We start from the raw sequence: 19,496 nt of genomic DNA on the forward strand, positions 1-19,496 counted from the left end.
TACGCATCACCACCCCTAGCCAGCATTGCAAACGGCTCCATGGCCAGGGCGAACAACAGTGGAGAGAGCGCACAACCCTGCCTCGTCCCCTGTTCACGTCGTAGCGATCCGATATTAAAGCTCCTACTCTCACCCTCGCACCTGCCCGTGCATATAGCACTTTGGTCCATTTTATATAATCTTCCCCGAGTCCGAATCCCCTCATCACCGCATATAGATAGGTCCACTCCAGGCTATCGAATGCTTTTTCAATGTCAACCGACAACACCATAGGGGCCTTCGCCGTTTGTGGAGGGTCCGCCAGTAGCCTGAGCAGCCGCCGAATGTTTTGGGCTGTGTTCCTGGTAGGGATAAAGCCCGACTGGTCCCCATGAATCAAAGCCGTCATATGTGTAATCAATCTCCCGGCCAGAATCGTGCTCAAAATGTTGTAGTCCGTCGTCAGCATCGATAACGGTCGGTATGACGCCGGGTCCGCGCTATCCCTGCGCGGTTTGAGCAACGGGATCATGATCGCCTCGCGCATCGATTGGGGTAATTCACCCTTCTCCTTGGCTTCATTATACACCGTTCTAAGTCTCGGGGCCAGTAGCTCTATATACTTCACATAAAACTCAACAGGCAGACCATCCATCCCCGGTGTTTTGTTTCGCGCCATTTTCTTGATGGTCCCTCTAATTTCCTCAAGGCCAATCGGGCCTCCGAGTGCGTCAGCGTATTCCGGGTCCAACTGAGGCAGCTGGGCCTCCGCCAACAGGGCTTCCGTCGCCTCGGGTCGGGCCTCCAACCCCCTCTTGTACAAGTTGCCGTAATAGCCTTTAAAGCACCGCACTATGTCCGATTGCGTGTGATAGACTTCCCCGCTCACCCCCGCCAGTGACAGTATCGGGGCGGATCCTCTGTGAGGATTGGCCAGCCAGGCTAGGAGTGTCCCCGTCTTATCCCCCTCAGCGAGAGTCCTGGTCACATAAGCTTTATAATCAAAGCTGCGCAGGCGCTCCATTTCAACCGCTACTGCCTCCCTCGCTGTGCTAACCTTACCCTGCAATTCGGGGTGGCCGGGTCGCAATTGCTCAGCTTCCCGCAGTGTACGCTCCGCCTTGTCCAAGTCCTCTACCAGCGTACGCCGCGTCCCTGCAAATTTTCCTATACAGTGTCCCCTCACCACCACCTTGAATGCGTCCCATTCAGCGGCCGTGGAGGAGGTAGTCTCCTCGTTTTCTGTAAAATATTGTGTGATCCTGAGTTCTAAGTCCGTCCTAAACGGAGGGTCATCCAACGTGTCCGGCCGGAGCCGCCATGTCGGAATCGGTGTAGACTCGTTCATCCAGGCCAGGGTGAGTAGCAGGGGATTGTGATCTGAGATCGTGCGTGTCAGGTATTCTATGCGGTTAACTGCCGGGAGAACTTGATGAGAGCACAAGAATGCGTCAATACGTACATGGAGGTCGTGCATGCTGGAATAGAAGGAATAGTCCCGCTCAGCAGGGTGTTGCGCGCGCCATACATCAGTAAGATCCCACTGCCCCTGCCATTGCATTCTATGTTTCGCTAGCCTATGTACTGGGGAAGCGTGTAGTGGTGGGTGTGACCTATCCAATACAGTGTCCCCGATAGCGTTAAAGTCTCCCCCCAGCAATACTGGACCAGCGAAGTAGGTTGCTAAGTGCTTGGAGAGTTTAGTGAAGTAAGGCGCTTGTTCAGTGTTCGGTGCATAAACGCTGCAGAGCGCTATAGTACGGCCCCTGAGTAAACCCTCAACAGCTACGAATCGCCCCTCCGGGTCCACAGTATGTCTAGTGACTTGGAAAGGGACCCCAGCCCGAATCCAGACCAGCACCCCCCTGGCAAACGCTGAATATGTGGTGTAAAACAGGTGACCCCGCCACCTCCTTTGGAGCGCCGCCCCCTCTTTTTTGATTAGATGTGTTTCCTGTAGGAAGGCAATGTGAACCCCCCTGCGGACCAGGTAAGAGTGCACTTTGTGCCTTTTAGTCATTGAGTTCAGCCCCCGCACATTCCAGGACACACATTTTAACGATCCCACACTATCCATGGTCTCGACATTGATAGCCAAGAGCCCCGTCCCTCAGTGGCCAGGCACCAGTAATGGCCCCCCCGTCTCCCTTCCCCAACTGGACTGTTCCCCATCCCCTTTGCCCTACTATCCTCCCCTGCCCCGACCCTCTCCCACCAACCCCCTCCCTGTCCTGAGCAACCCCAACATCTCTAGACATCCACCCTCCCTAGAACAGGACCTAACTACAGAAGAGTTACCCCCGTCCAAACAATTGAGCAAAGTGCTCTCAAAACTTTCTAGCTCGCAGCCTGTACTGCGGTGGCCTTAGGGGCCTCTGGGTGCGTGCACTAGCTACCTCAGTGAACATTGCGTCCCTCTTCCCATCCACCCCTCAAAGTACATCCACACTCACGGTTGACCAGTCTCACGTCTGCCTGCTCCAGTGGACAGGTTCGCCACTCCCTTCAGGTTGTCGCTGCTAGCCCCCCCACCCCCCAGTTCGATACTCAGCAGCCGAAGACCTCCTCCACCGTTTGTGGCGTTACTGTCGGGCCCTTCGTGCTGTCCACCTCCGATAGTTCAGTTTCCGACCCCGTTTGTTTGTCCTCCGAGATCGATTTCAAGTCTCCCTCCTGTTGTGGTTCCTCCGCTCCCGAGACCTCCTTCACCGCTTGTAGTGCCGCTTTCCGCTCCACTGTTGTCTGCGATTCCGTCAGCCGCTTCTGGTGTTGGCCCCTTTTCCGAAGCCGTCTGGATCGTCTGACCGTGCCCCATTGGGAGTCCTCCGCGGCGGCCCTGTGGTGGGCCCCATCCGTTCCAGCCTTGTAGGAGTCCCACCAGGCCCAGGCATCCGCCGATGAAGTGAAGAACAGTGCCTTCCCATCCAACGAAATTCGGAGTCTCGCCGGGAACAACGGCGAATACTGCAGCCCCTCCGCTCGTAGTTCTTTTTTAATGGAGAGGAATGAAGCCCGTTGTTTTTGAGTTTCGAAGGTGTAGTCCGGAAACAACGTGACCGTACTATTGTCAACCTGGAACGGTCCCGCTTCCCTTGCTCGTTGCAGTAGCCAGTCTCTATCCCTGTAGTGGAGCACTTTGATCACCACTGGTCGCGGAGGGAGCCCTGGTTTCGGGGGCCGGGCAGGTACACGGTGCGCCCTCTCCAGTGTGAAGAATGGGGATAGGCCCTCCGGCGCCACCACTGTCCGTAGCCACTTGTCCACATAACCCAGCATGTCCGTCCCCTCACTTTTCTCCGGAAGGCCCACCAGTCGTACATTGTTGCGCCGGCTTCGGTTTTCTGCATCTTCCGCTCTCCTCTCCAGCGTCTGGATACGGTCCAGGACGTCCGTAAGTTTTCCCTCCAAGGCTTTCTGTCCTGGCACCACTTCTTTCAGAATTATTTCTGTGTCTTTAACCCTGTCGGCTAGTTTCCCATGGTCTGCCCGCAGGAGCCCCAGGCCCGTCGACACCTGAGCAATGTCTTGTTGCAAGGCGGTCCTCGTGGCCGCTATAGCTTCCAGGATTCGGTCCTGCATCGTTAGCAAGTCCGACTGGGAATGTGGCACTGAGGTTCCGTGACAATTCGAAACCCGTGTTTTCAACGTTATCGTAAACCTATAATTTCGGTTCCAGTGAACCGTAAATGATCCATATAGTATATCCTGGTGTTTTCGCTATGCTATGAGCAAGAACACTCTTGTTACAAGCACATTGCCGGTACATCGATGGCATCCATTTTAGAATACAGCATCCATCTTGTATTCTTGCCCTCACATAGTCAATAAGCAAACAGTGACCTCCGATCAATTCATCTCGCTAAAGGACACGTAGGCTTTAGCCGGCGATTCACCTTGTGTCATGACACGTGCACCCTGTTCAGAAACGCTGTGGCCGCATGACTCGGCAGAAGCTGCTCCCTCTGCCTGAGGCCAGTCCTGCTATACTGGTTCTCGTGCTCGTTGGCCTGATCATGATTAGGCGGCCGAAAACGGCAGCCTTGCCCATTTACGACCTACAAACATCTCTTATCCTGTTTTTCTATCTTCTACACCTGGCTCTGCTCCTTTCCTTCTGGGCCTTTATTAGGGGGAGGTAACGGAATTTACGATGAGGCGGTCCGGCTCCTGAATGAGAAGATGACATGATATTTTGATTGAACAGTGGGAACCCCTCATTCGTAATGTTTGACATCAGAAATTCGTTGACGGTTCCTGTTTAACGCCAAATATTTATTGTTTAGGATACAAAGTTTAAGAAGTGTGCAAGTATGTGAAGAATGTTGCCTACAGCTAAAAAGTGTGTATTTAAGGAACAACCCACTTCGTACAAATCGAACAGGCTCCTAGACTCTGCCCGTGTGTAGTTTCTGTGACTTCTGTATCCCTGCAGTAATAAACCTTTGGTCTTTGACGCCACCATCGAGAAGCCCGTGTTTCTGTTTTATTTGTGCACCAAGACAGGTAGAACTCAGGGGTCTTCGGGTGTTATCCCTGACACCTCTGGACCGTAATTTAGTCCAGAACTCCAGCACGGTGTCCGGAGCCTATGTGGCCGTCCCTGCTTCACCTTTTGGTCCTTTCGGTTTCCCCATGCCTCTTTCAGGCGAACCGCCGGGTTAACGTTGAGGCGTTCGAGACGGACAGGTCACTCAGCAGGTCGACCGGTCCCTTTGTCGATTCAGAGTTGTCACCGGCCAGACAGACGCAGTCCTCGGTCCGGGAGGCCAGGGGCGCACTCTTGCAGCGGTGGCTGTGTCCCAGTGGTTCCGCTGGGGAGGGGGGTGGCGCCAACGGTCGTCCCCGTCGCCGATGTCCCACAGCGACCCGTGCACTGCTGCTGGCCAGTTCGGGTCCCTGCTCCGCACTCCGGCGCTGTCTTCCCGCACCCCTCCCGTTACCGTGGGCCGCCGAGTCCTCAGCCGGCGTGCAGGGTGCCTGTGTTCGAGGGATCCGCACTCCTGCCGGAGCAGTACTCCCAGTGGAGGACCGGGTCGTCGTCCCTAAAGTGGAGTCGCCAGCCTTTGTCGCTATTCACCAGACATGCCACTCACCGGCAGAGTCCAAGGCCGCCAGGCAGTCGCCTTTTCTCCGCTGTCGGCCAGTGTTACAGCCCCCTGCCGGCTTCCAATCCACCTATTGTTCCGAGGCCCACACTCACGATCACACCCCTCTGTGGCAGGAAGGTCCCGCTGGTCAGCGCCGCACTGAATGCCCCCTCCGGCAGTCTCAGGGTGTCAATCACCTCGACAGGCACCCCCCGGGTGTTGGGCAATGAGGCGGGTCAGCTGGGCGAGGAGGGGGTCGAGACACCTGGGAATGAGCGCACCGCCCAGTACCTCAGTGCAGTAGTGAAGCCAGCCGGGCCCCCTCCCAGGTTCCGCCAAATGAGGCTGCCGGGTCCTCAGACCGGGTCTGTGCGCCGTCTCCCCGGCGCTGGGCCGCCTCCCCCGCTGCCTCCCGTCTCCATGTGCCGACTCCGCTCTTGCGACACTATTCGCCCGTGGAGTTGCTCCGCTTGTGCCCTAGGCGTGTTGGTGTCCCCGCTGCCCGCCCTGGGGTCTCCTCCCGTTGGCGCAGGATCACGCGCTGCAGTGCCGACTCCAGGGACGCGCAGGCCCAGAAGCCGGGACGTCAATTTTCGAGCTCCCCGGGGGGTACGGGCCTCACTCTCTCCCGCAGCGCCGCTGATGCTGCCGCCAAGGTCGCTGCGCCCAGGTTGCCACACAAGGTCAGCTCTCACCCCGTACGGCTGGCCGTCTCCGATTGCCGAGCGCCAGGCTCCCCTGGGAGTAGTCCGGCTTCCCCTGGAGTCTTACGCCGCCATTTTAGATTTCGTCCGCTCCGGGACCGGAGGGGCCGCAGTGCTGATTGCTGGCGATGCACACTCTCGGCGCGCACTCTGGGCAGGCACCGATGGCTGGTGCGGACTCGACCCGGTTTTCACGGGGAGTCCGCGCTGATGAACGGATATTAGAAGGATTTACCGGGGCTAGGGACGGGAGCCTCGTTAGGCTGCGTCTGCTGGCATCGGCTGCTAGCCACGCCCCCTCGTAATGTTTTATTTGTTTAATTGTTGTTTCATTTATTTGGGTTTCATTTCAGATTTTTTATTTATATTTTGTATAGTATAATTAGTTATAGGTAATTTAGCAGCATGTTCAGTTTGTAGGGGAATAGGGTGAGAAATGTTTTCATTGAATATTTAAAATGAAAAAATTGTTTTATTTAGACTATGCAAGAAATAATTAGTAATATATGTCAGCAAGTGTATTTTGTATTTATTATTTTTATATGTCTCATTTATTTTAATTTTATTATTGCTTTATTTATATTTTAATGTATCTTGTTGCTGTTTAGTTTTTTCAGTTGTAGTTTGAGAAGTGAATTTTACCTATGTTTATTTAAATATTTCCTTTGATTATATATTTATTTTGTGTATTTATAATAAATTGTGCCTTTTATTTAAAGGTATAGAATATGTATTTTCCAGTTTCACTATGGTTAATCATAATATGTTTTTATTTATATATATATATATATTAATGACTGTATGTGAATGGTATATGTAACCTTTCTGAAGTCCAACACTTTCCCTACTGTTGCTTAAATTGGAGTGGGAACAATCAATCTAGTCCATCCAATTCCTATGCTTTCCTTGTTATTGCTTAGTTGGTGTGGCAATAGTTAATATAACCCTTACAAAGTCCAACACTTTCCCTACTGTTGCTTTTGATGGATTGAGAATAGTAAATGTAACCCCTTTGAAGGCCAATACTTTTCCTTCTGTTTTATATATATTGGGGTGGGAATAGCAAATCTAATCCCTCTGAAGTCCAACACTTTCCCAGCTAATGCTTACATTGCAGTGGGGATAGTAAATCTATCCTCTCTGAAATTCAGCACTTTCCCTGCTTTTGCTTAGGGTAGAATGGAAATGGCCTTTGAACACCTCTGAAGTCCAACACTATCCCTATTCTTACTTAGATTAGAGTGGAAATAGCAAACAAGGACTTTCTAGTGGACTTGCTCCCTTCACAGTGAAGCTCTGCCTCATAGCTGCTGCTGACCCTTTGTCGAGGCCCACGTCCACCCGCAGGGCACTGCCTGCGCCTCATATTAGGTGGTCTAGTGGTAGAGCATCACTGCTCTGCTGCTGTGCTGTCCCTCTGCATCTTTTCTGATTTCCGCCTTTCTGCCTTTATTCAGCTTTTTCCTCTTTTACCTTTTTCTTTCCTTTGTTTGCCGCTCTCGTCCCTGTTGCTGTGATCCCCATGTCCCGCCCCCCTCCAGTGACCCTTCCCGCTCCTGCATTTCCGGCCTTGCAGCTGTCCAGCCCTTTAGCACAACTTAATGTTGGCTGCACCGGTTGGTGTGCCAAAGGCAGGCCTGTCTGCACCCGACTGTGCCTGGACCATGCCCAGCGCCGGGGACCCTGGTTCTCGGACCTTCAACCACTATGATGTCAGCACCCTCCTCGCCCACAACTCAGGATGCCATACCACCTGCCACCTCGGGTCACCAAAGAAGACCTGCCAGAACTTCAGCCACACTCATGCCAGCATGCCAGATCCTCTAGCCACCCAACTGACCAACAGCACACTCGACCGACTCGACTGCATCCTCCTCAACGGGCGATCCCTCCACAAACACGCCAAAGAATTCTGGGATCTCCTCAGCGTGGCCTTTCCCTACATGACCTTCTTCATGGAAACCTTGATCAACCCCTGATCCAGACCTAACATCGCCATCACCCTCCCCGACGGCTACAAAATCACCTGCAAGGACTGCATGGACCGACCAGTAGGAGTTATCGCCATAATCCACAAGAACACCCTCCGACTGACCACAAACTCAAATTACCCAATGACAACAACGTAACACCTCTACTTCCAGATCCATACCAACAACACCCTCATCTACAGGCCCCCCGGCCCATCCTCGCTCTTCACCAACACCATCGTAGACCTAATCTCACCCCAACCTCTAGCATCCACCGATTATATCCAAATCAGAAACCTCAACTTCCACCTGGACAACCCCAGTGACCAGAACACCGCCTCCCTACTTGTGAACCTTGCCACAAATGGACTCAAGCAAGTAGTCACCACACTGACTCGCCCAGCTGGACACATGCTTGACCCCATTTTCTCTGCCAGCGGAAACATCACCTACAGCAACACACCACCGAAGTCTGCTGGACTGACCACCACTGCGTGCATCTCGCCTTTGTCATGCCCACCATACACTACGATCTTCATCATCCCTGTCATAGCTGGAACAAGGCCTCAGAAGATCTTCTCGTCGACTTCCTCAGCACAACCACTCCGCCCTGATCGCAGTGACCGATGACATCCGAGCCCTCTCGACAACGGAGAAACAGCGGCCCTCATCCTCCTAGACCTCTCCACGGCCTTCGACATTGTCTGCCACCGCACCCTAGTGCAGCGCCTCAGCAACGTCGGAATCCAGGAGAAGGCACTGGAGTGGATCATCTCCTTCCTCGCCGGAAGGACACAGAGAGTCCGCCTCCCCCCGTTCAGATCAGAAGCCACCGAAGTCATCTGCGGCGTCCCTCAAGGCTCCTCGCTCAGCCCAACCCTCTTCAACGTCTACATGAGCCCCCTCGCAGCCATCGCACGCCAGCACAACCTCAACATCATCTCCTACGCCGACGACACCCAGCTGATCCTCTCCCTCACCAACGACCCCGCCACCGCCAGAGCCAACCTTCACGAAGGGATGAAAGAGGTAGCCGAATGGATGAAGAACAGCCGCCTGAAACTGAACTCGGACAAGACGGAAAGTCCTCATCCTGGGATCTTCACCCTCCGCCTGGGACGACTCCTGGTGGCCCTCCGCCCTAGGCAATGCACCCAAACCAACAGACCATGCACGCAACCTGGGCTTCATCCTGGACTCCTCCCTCTCCATGACCGGACAAGTCAACGCCATCTCCTCGTCGTGCTTCAACATCCTGCGTATGCTACGTAAGATCTTCCGGTGGATCCCCACCGAGACAAGGAAAACGGTCACCCAGGCCCTCGTCACCAGCCGTCTGGACTACGGCAACGCCCTCTACGCCGGAACGACCGCCAAACTCCAGAAGAGACTCCAGCGGATCCAGAACGCCTCAGCCCGACTCATCCTGGACCTCCCCTGTCGCAACCACATCTCCAGACACCTGAAAGACCTGCACTGGCTCCCGGTCAACAAGAGAATCACCTTCCGCCTCCTCACCCACGCACACAAAGCCCTACACAACGAAGGCCCAGGATACCTCAACAACCGCCTCAACTTCTACGCTCCCAAACGCCAGCTTCGATCGACCGGCCGCGCCCTCGCCACAGTCCCCCGCATCCGAAGAGCCACCACAGGGGGAAGGTCCTTCTCCTACCTCGCCGCCAAGACCTGGAACTCCCTCCTGACCCACCTCCGCCTGACCCAGGACCACCTCGCCTTCAGGAAGCAGCTCAAGACCTGGCTGTTCGAGCAGTAGCGGACCCCCCCCCCCCAGCGCCTTGAGACCCCCCGGGGAGTAGTGCGCTATATAAATGCTTTGATTGATTGATTGATTGCCAACATCAACAGACGCCAACACAACAGCGCAAAACCTTCACCAATGGATCTCCAAATGTGCCAACACTCTGGCCTCCTCCTGAAGACACCAGGCAAGCAACACTCGAAGAAAGCCAGCTGGTTCACTCCCGCCCTCCATGAGTCCGGACAACTTAAGAAGAGATGGAGAAACAACAAAACACGGAAACCCACGCAACCTTCAAATCGGCTGTCAGCGCACACCACCTTCTCCTCAAAACCACAAAGAAAACTGTGTTACAATAAAGAATAAACGCTAATGCACACAACAGCAAATAACTATTCCCATCATCGAGGAGTTCGCCAGGCCCAACACCACAGACATCCCAGCCTGCCAAGACCTCTGCAACAAACTTGGCACCTTCTTCCACTGCAAGATCAGGCATATCTACTACAGCTTCAACACCCAAGACCATGCCATTATGTCCGCCACCACCTCATGCAACCACACCACACCCCAACAGATCATGCTCAAATGGACTCCGCAAACCACAGATGACACATTCAAGACTATGAAGAGCATCCACTCAGGAGCCACATTGGATCATTGCTCATACCACATCTTCCATAGAGCAGCCACCTCCATCGTGCCAAGCTTCGCTACACCATCAACTGCTCCATCAGGGCCTCACCGCAAAGCTTGTTGCTGTGCTGCCCTGCGTCAAAAGAAAAGGGGATGAATGTGCAGTATTTTTGAGATATGGTGCATTCCTGTCCTCTTTCACATGCGCTGGCACACAAGTGGCTGCCTTACCCCAATGCATGCACCCTTGCACCATGGTGCAAGGTTTTGTGCGTTGTATGAATTATTATTTTTGTGCAGGAAGGTATACCTCCCTGCAAAAAAAAATGGAAGTGTTTTGCTCTTTCTATGTGCCCTGCTCTCTATGCCACCCCATTCTCAGATTTACGCTACGTTGTAAATCTGGGAATGTGTCAAAATCCATCGGGGACACCCACGGAAACGCCCACGTCACCCCTCCCTGTTGCGGGTTGAGGCAACACAGCAACTTGCGCTGCCTTACACCATATCTAAGAGGCCATGAAAAACAATGCAGGGTACCTTAGGTGCGCCACTGAAGCATCCAAAAAAATTACGCTCCAGTGGCGCACAGGGCTTGTGAATAAGCCCCCGATGCTTCGATGCCATTCTACTCATGAACCCATATTATGTAATACCTCAAAAACTCAGTACTAGCGATCTCTTACAGTAAAGCTGAAAATAGATGCCAATAATCCTAGTTCCGTGACTAGGATGTACCAAATGGATCAGGTCCCATGGTAGTAGGTGACTACTGGGTAGTATTCATGATAGATACTGAAATGTACCGCACCGTTTTAAATCTTGCAACTATTTCATAAAATTTGGAGACTAGGGGGGCAGATTTACAATAACTGGTGCATCCCTGCATATCAGCAGGGATGCGCCAGTTATTGTGTGTCACGGATCCGCACCATGAATGCGCCGCATTTACAATGCGGCGCACCATGGGGCAAAAACGGACAGATGTGTGACACATCTGTGCTGGAAAGGCGGCGCATTACTGGAGTTGCGTCGCAAGAACAACGCAGCTCCAGCAAGGCTCTGGGGTGCCCTCTCTTTATTATATGCGTCAATCCTCATGCCTGCTTCAAGCAGGCGCATGGTTTTGACACAGCATGGGCTCAAAAATGATTGAGTGAAATCTTGTTGATTTCACTCAGCCACTTTTAGGAAGCGTACCTGCGCCAGAACGCCCCCCCTGCGCAGGAACGCCTACTTCTGGCGCAGGGCTGTACAACGTGACGCATCTCCCAGATGCGCCACGTTGTAAATACCCTGCAGCATGGCACTGGTTTTGTGCCGCCGCTGCGTCACAAAAGTGACACAACGGCGGCGTAAAAGAGGCGCAAGGGGTTTGTAAATCTACCCCTTTTTGTTAATTTTCTACGCTTGTCTCAAAGGTTGCAGGAGCGAGTAGTCAAGGCTTAGTTCAGAAGATTTTAAGTAGATTAGAACTCAAAAACACTATGAATTATACTCACACACATACAATCAATCTCGGACTGTGTTATGTTTTAAAATTACCTGATTTAGAGGAGGGGATTTAGAATGAAAACCTAAAAATGCACCAAAGTAGCTCTGTGACTCACAGTATCCGTGCTCCCAGTAAACATTTTCTGATGTCTCAGTGCAGACAGTGTCTCTCTACACATACAAATTGTCCTGCGACGTGAAAATGTAAAGTTGGCCATCCTAAACACCGTACTTGTAAATTTGCAGAATTCTTTAAAAGTTTGATAACAGGACAAGTTAAATGACAGTCCTGTTTGATACATCTCAATTGTTTGTTTTTTCATGCCTTTTAGAATTCCAAAAATTGATTTGAAATCTTATTGAAAATTGTGTTCCAGTTACATGTACAGCATGTGTTTAGTTCCATAGCTATCCATAGATGCAGCTGCCTATGTTTTAAATTGCCTAGTGGGCAGCGCAAAGATCCTTTGCAGTGCCTTCTAGGTGATTTACTTCTGACAGAACAATATTGGATTTGGAAAGACCAGTACACTGAAATATGTTTTACTAAAAGAAATGCAGCTCGTGGAGTGCTCTAGTAGAGGGTTAGTTTATGACAAATGCCAACATTTAATTACTGGAAAGGTCCCACTCTCAAAAAAACACATTTGGCATTCAGTCAGCTTTTGTGCATGAACGTGTACAGCACGTATTTATTTAAGCCAGAGTTACTGATATTGTCACTGCTCCTGGAAAACCGTCTCCACTTTGAAGTGAGATACAATACTTTTGTAGGACATCTGCTTCAGAGGCAAGTTCGTTTTTTTATGTAAGTCAAAGATAAGGTGACATAACTGAATTTTTTTATTTTTCAATGTAGAAGCAACCTTGATGTCATGCTGGTGTGCTGTGTGTTTGTCGAGGTGTCTGCATTTCACCTACAGACATTGCCTAAAAAATGTAAAGCGCCCGTGTACCTTTGGGTCGAATAAGCTCTACATAAAGCTGCAAACATTAACTTGGGCAAGAGAAAGGAAGGGGCTCGGCGGAGCTGGGAGGGTAAAGACTCAGGCACTTTGTCATGCAGAGCGCCCTGGCAGTGACCCATTCACACCTGCTCCTCAGCCTCAGACAAGACAAAAGACGCATTCACCTGCAGATCTACAAGAGGGGGAGGGGCGCCAAGGAGGATGGGGAACAGATGAAGTTCATTCTTTTGCAGTGATGGACAGCGAGAGAGTGCCTTAATTCTCAGAACTGGGAGAAGTGGCATTTGAGCACGCTAAAAAGCTCACTTAGAAATCCATTGCAAAATTTGAAAGTAAGCCATTTTTAGGAAATTAAACACATGTCTACACCAAGAAAAATGCACACTCACGCATTTAAAATCTGTAACTATTTTTGAAAAATAATACAATCTGAACTTCTTTATTAAAGAGAGTATGTTCCTGAAAAATATTTACTGCTTTTGTCGTGATTTTTCCATGATTTGAATTGTTTCTGTAAAATGATAAACGTTTTCCATGACCTACTGTAGGACTGGTTTATGGATGCAGGTTTATAGCAAGTCTTGGCTTTTTAATTCTGAAGATTAGCCCTTAGAAGCTGGAATCTCAAACATATTGGTTTCACTCTTTATATTTTGTAGCATCTAGTTTAGCTTTTCAGATTTTCGACAACAAGCCTCAGAATGCAAAATATAAAATATAACACAAGGCCGGCGCCTGCTAATAGATAACTTGATTGCTCAAAATCCATATGCTCAGCAGTCTAGAATACCAACAAGATGCTATATTTGGTTAAATTAACCCCATTTTAGCTAGGAATGAGAATGGATTGCCATATCACACACTAAACAACCAATCAATCAATAAATGCTAAGTCGAATTTTACAAAAAAATCCATAAAGTAATAAAATCACAAAAAATATAGGTGTAGATTTACAAGAAAGTGGGCGGCACACCATGGCGCAAGGATTGACAGATGCATCAAAAATTGTGATGCATTTGTTTGGGCAAAAGTCATGATTGCTGGAGTTGTGTCACAAGCACAACGCAACTCCAGCAATGATACATTATACCTGATGCAGGTATGATGTGACCAGGGCTTTACAACGTGACACATCTCCCTAGATGCATCGCGTTTTAAATTGGCGCATTTTTTAAACCGCTGCTGCGTCACAAAAGTGAGGCAACGGCACTGCAAAAGTGTTGCAAGGGGCTTGTAAATCTGTCACAATGTATTTTTGTTAAATTAAACTCTCAAATTATCCCATTCAACGAAAGAGTAGGCCGGGGGCACTGTTCCCTATGTCTGAAACTAATGTCCATTAGAGGCAAAAGCCTGTATCTATGACAACATTTTTTTCACTTGCAGGCCATTGGGGATATGAAACAAAACAAATCAGTTACAAAAAAATTATATTTTACTGTTTGACTTGTGGTTCCTACATATTTTCTTACATTAAAAGGGTCATTAGGCTTTGAGGGCATTACACCACTCATACATTAAAGGAGATTACATTAACTTCTTAATCCAGCAGTCCCTTGCTGATTTGAGATATTTGTCCTATCTAAATTGCTGTACTTCCCTCTTACATCTCATATTGTGTACTTGTGGAAATTACTCTAGCCACATGAATCACTAACAAAAACTCCTCTCTAATTACATGGAGTTACCTCTCCATGTAACTGTTGTAGCAAGCACAAAATAAACTTTCCCAACTTTGCCCTGTTGGGCAAAACCCAGGACTTGCGTGTCAACCCCAGTCCTTTCCTGAAAGGACTCTTGCATGGCTTTTTAAACATCCTCCACCCTGCCTCACTCTCACCAGCCACCCCTTGGCTGACACAGTTGTTGATGACCGGACAGCCACGGGCCCCATACTCTCTGTCACTATAAAAAGCAGGAAAGTCCACCCCTTATCTCCTTGTGAGAGGATGTACCTTTGTCATAGCTTGCTGCATGACAGTCTTATGCTACCTGTATATGGACACCTATGAAGACTTGACTGTCTCCTTTCTCATCACTATCTTCCATGCTGTGTCAGTGTTCAGGGGCTGCTTTTCACAATCAGCAGATGTCTTATGTGTGCCTGCAGGAATCCATGTTGCCTCCCTCAGGATGGCAAAGACTCCAAAGAGGAGAGCAACCTTAACATATGGAAACCCATAGGTTCTCACTTGTGGGACCTTTGCTGCCTCCAAGTCTTCAGCTCTGCCTTTTCCGCCAAAGGCCAGCAGCACTGATCACCAGGAACTACTACCATATTTAGGTGAAAGGTCTCCCTACATTGGACCCCCTTCGTTTTTCCTCCTCCCACAGGCAGTGGGAGTCACCCAGATAGGTTCTGCTATGTTAGGTCCTGGAATCATGCCGGAGGCCCTGCTCCTCCTCAGTAAAGGTGAATGGTGACCCACAATTGCTGGTCGCTATCTTGCTCAGTCAGTAGCTGCCTGGCCCAAAGTTTTCTTGTCACAGCATTTCCAGCTCTTTAGCCAATCACTAATGCTTGGTAGTTCACCACAGTGACCCTCCTCTCCCATCCAACACCATTCTGACAATCGTATCAAAATCAAGTGAGGCAGTGCCTGACACTGGCAGACCCACACAGAGGAGATTCACTTCAATCCTAACTCCATGCTCACTTTCTTCAAAGCCACAGTAGGGCAGTTTTGAAAGAAAACAGAATCAATAGAGGAAGTGCTGAGGGACTTGAAAAAAGTGAGTGCTATCAAAAGAAGCACTGTGATAGTTGAGTACATGGCATATTTTTGCGCTGCATAAGATTTTTTTTAGCTACTTTGTTTAGTGTGTGTATTGGCTGTTATTGATAATGTGTTGCAGTTGCATTTATAAAGTGTTTCAATTTAAGAGGGGTAGCATGCTACTTCATGGAAGTGTGGGTGTCAAGTGGCTTAGTTGAATAGTGTTCCAATGTCATGCATGAGAACCATCGCTGTGTTTTTATCTTTTTTATTGTTGTTGTACCTTAGCAAGTAGTGAAGCAAAAGGGGAGAAAGGACAGAGAGGCCCTCGTTATGAGTAGCCTCATTATTTCCGATGGGAACTACAATTAAAGTTACCATTCAGCATAGGAAATATGGGTTCTGCAACACCTCCAAAGACCTGGAGTTTCCCCCCTAGTGACTTTGCCTGCTGAAAGCAGGAGAAGTCCCCACAGAAACTCTGCGGCATGAGGAATTACAAGCAATTGAATATGTTGTTTTTGATTCTCCTGGTTGCTCTAATTTCTGAGTGGCTGTTCCTATAGATGGCTCTATAGGTAATGAAATTAAGTCTTAAAGGCAGAGCATCTGGCAATTGGGAATCAACAGAGTGCTGGAGGATAGAGTAGATGTTTGTCATGTAGATGGATTCATTGCTGTCTTCAGAGAAGACCGAACAAGGCCCCAGACTAGTGTCTTTTCGTCATCAAGAGGAGAAAGGGTGAGTGAGATAGCAGCCAGGTGCATGTGAGGTAAATGTGAAATGCAGAAAACTGCATATTAGAGTTTGCATGGTGTATAAAGCATTTCTTGTGACTTGGTTCATTTAGTGAACAACGGGAAAGGCTACATTTAATAGTCACTCCAAGGTTTCTCACTTTTGTCAATACGGCTGATGCTGCACTAAATTCCTGATTTCCAATGCTTGTAGGCCAGTAGTTCTACCAATTGCTTTATGTTAGGATAGAATCGCTGTTTTTGACCAGGTTAGTTTAAGGGACTACTCTAACCTTAAAAAATCCCTCGCCTCCCAAAAACTCATACCCACCCTAACCCCATAAAAATTCACTGGCCACCCAAAAAAACATACCCACCCTAAATCCGAAAAAGTACCTTACCACCCAAAAACCTATATCCACTCTAATCCCTGAAAATTCCATAATCATCCAAAAACCCATACCCACTCAAAACCATAAATTTCACTTGCCCCATAAAAAATTCACACCCACTCTATCCAAACAACACGTCTTGCAAATGAAGTAGAGCCTGAAACAAGAGGAAGGTCCAGGTTATCTACCTTACTTGTATCGTCTTCATCCATTTCCAACAAAAAAGGGCACTTGAATTGACTTTGAATCAGATCAAAAAGAGTCATGATTTTTCTGCATAGATTGCTTAGTCATAATCTTAGCTTTTACCAGGAAACAAATCTCTTTTACAAAAGACTGAGGACCAGATTCACGAAAGTGTCACCCAACACAGTGCAGCAGCCAAAAATGCTGTGCTGCGCTGCGTGACAGGGAGAAAGCAGGAGAGTGCCATTTCTACGGATATATGGCACTCTCCTTTCCTCTTTATAGTGCAAGAGCAAAATATTGCTGCCGAGCGCCACTCACACACCGTTGCTTCACAGTGCAAGGGTGTGTGCGTGACTCTAGCATAGATTTTATACTGGAAGTGTTCCCTTCCTTTACAAAATACTTTGCTTAGACTAACTTTGAAATTGTTTCTACTCCTTATTTATGTGCTGTACTCTGTAACACACATGCAAAGTAAAGGAAAACATTTCTCCTTTTAACGCCTGCTTTAAAGTGGTGTTCATTTTTGATGCAAAATCCTGTCTGCTACTGATAGTAGATAGGGTTTCTTGGGTGGTTGCATGGGAATGCCTCTGTAGCACCTATGTAATGCTCTGTTAATGCAGTGCTTCATGCTGCTTGGTGTTACATTTAGGCAACTTTCAAGTGCAAAACAAGATTCACGCTAGAAAATAAATAACAAAAGTATAATCCTTTGTTGGGAAAGCCTCAGATTTATTTTGCTGCTGAAACTGGCTTCACAACCAGTATCACTGATGCTAAAATTGACGCTGACAGACAGTACTGGTATCAACTTCGAAGTCAAAGGAACCACAGACACCAAATAAATAAATGCCGAAGTAGACTTCAATGGTCCATTGTTCATGGACTCCACTACTAGACAAGTAGCTCCATCAACTGGGCAACAATAAGGGCCTCCAACAAGGCCTGTTTAAAAAAGAATTCCTGCTCATACGACATGCTAACAGCTGGGAAAGCTAACTTTGACATGGGCTCTAATACTGGCACCAGCTCAGAAGAATAAGAATTATCTTTGTTAGGCCTCTTCCAGTTCACACCATAATGCTGAAAAGATCTACAATGCTCCATCATGCTTTTTATGTCTCTGACAAGCTGTTTTAGTCGTGGTGAGAGAGCATGTTTTAGGTCTTCCTCTAGAGTGAGATCTATATTTCCTCTTCATGGAGTCCACTATAGGTTTTGTTTCCCTCTCCTGAATACCTTCAAAGCACATACAAAGCAAGAAGGCACATTGGGCAAATTCCACAGACACGACAAGCACCCCTTGGGCATCCCAGGCCGGCATTGGTCATCAACATTTAAAATGCTTCAGAGGTGAGAAATCTGAAAAGACTCAAAAGTATTTTGTGTAATCAACTAGGGAAAATACAGATGTTCATTTTCCTCCTGAATCCCAGCAGAGAGAGTCAGAATTTGCATCTTGCACGGCGAAAGCGATGCCAGACAGTTTTTAGGTCGAGCTGACCTAGCATTCAATGCGAAAGCATTGAATGCTGTCAGCAAGACTTAGGTCGAGCTGACCTAGCATTCAATGCAAAAGCATGGTAAGCTGTCAGCAAGACAACTAATGTTACCCGTATTTGGGAATGTGGACACGAGAGGGTGCACGAGCGCAGATTTTTAGGTCGAGCTGACCTAGCATTCAATGCGAAAGCATTGAATGCTGTCAGCAAGACAACTAATGTTACCCGTATTTGGGAATGTGGACACGAGAGGCTGCACGAGCGCAGATTTGCTCAGATTTGACCTCGTGAGCGCGCACTGCGCCGTGCCCCTCTCGTGCCTTACATTCCCGTGCGCACACAGCCAGCCCCCACACCCCTGCACACAGGCACACGTACACACAGGCAGGCACACACACAGGTACAACACACGCAGGCACATACAAGCGCACCCGCCCCCCCCTCCCCCGCCGCCACCCCCGCCTACATACACACACAAACGCGCACACACACACACTCCCAACCCCGCTCACCGGGCACACGCAGGGCTTCCATCACTGGGGGGGGGGGGGCGGGCACCGTCAATGTGCCCCGAGGCCCCCCCTCACCGGGTCTGCTATACTCTTCCCCGTCCCACAGCCTCACAGCACTCCTCAAGTACAGTGGGCGAAGACTGCAGGCGCCGCCACTGTCACAAGCCGCAGGGAACGCCAACGTGCACGCTCATGGCGTCACGCTCCTGCCCTCTCGCGTCTCTTCTGCGCTCCAGGCCGACGTGCGCCAAATACAGGAAAACAACAGAACCTCAACTGCGTGCTCCAGTTTTATTTATTTCATTTACGTACTTGTTTAGTGTATTATGCCTACTTTTGATGATTCCCTTTTCCGATTGCTAGTAACAGGCATTCATAGACAGTGCGTCATTTAGAAGGAGCAATCACTTTGTAGTGTCTTATCGGCAGACCTGTAAGGAGAGGACGCAGACAAGGGATTCTTAAGTGTATGTTACTGTGCGCTGCTAAAGCCTGACGGTGCACACCCTGTGCAACACATTCTTGTCCACCCTGCCAACTCTAGCAGCAGAAGTGTCCATCCCGCTTCTTCCCTGAACTTTGCACTTCTGCTTGGGCGCACCCTTCTGTTAAACCCAAGATAATAAGGCTCGTCTCAGTTTAGTGTTCGTGCATATGTTTTTATAGACGTTTCGCACGCATGCTCGCCACACTCCTGTACCAGATGAGCTATTGCCCTGTATTTCTTTAGAAACATCTTACTCATTGAGGTATGATCGGCACGATGAGATGTGTGTAGTACTTCACAACATTTATCGTAGAGAAATTTGTTGGTAACCGTCTTGATTACAAAGTCACCGTAG

The sequence above is a fragment of the Lissotriton helveticus genome, chromosome 12 (genome assembly GCF_964261635.1).
Source record: "Lissotriton helveticus chromosome 12, aLisHel1.1, whole genome shotgun sequence".
Classification (NCBI taxonomy): Eukaryota; Metazoa; Chordata; class Amphibia; order Caudata; family Salamandridae; genus Lissotriton; species Lissotriton helveticus.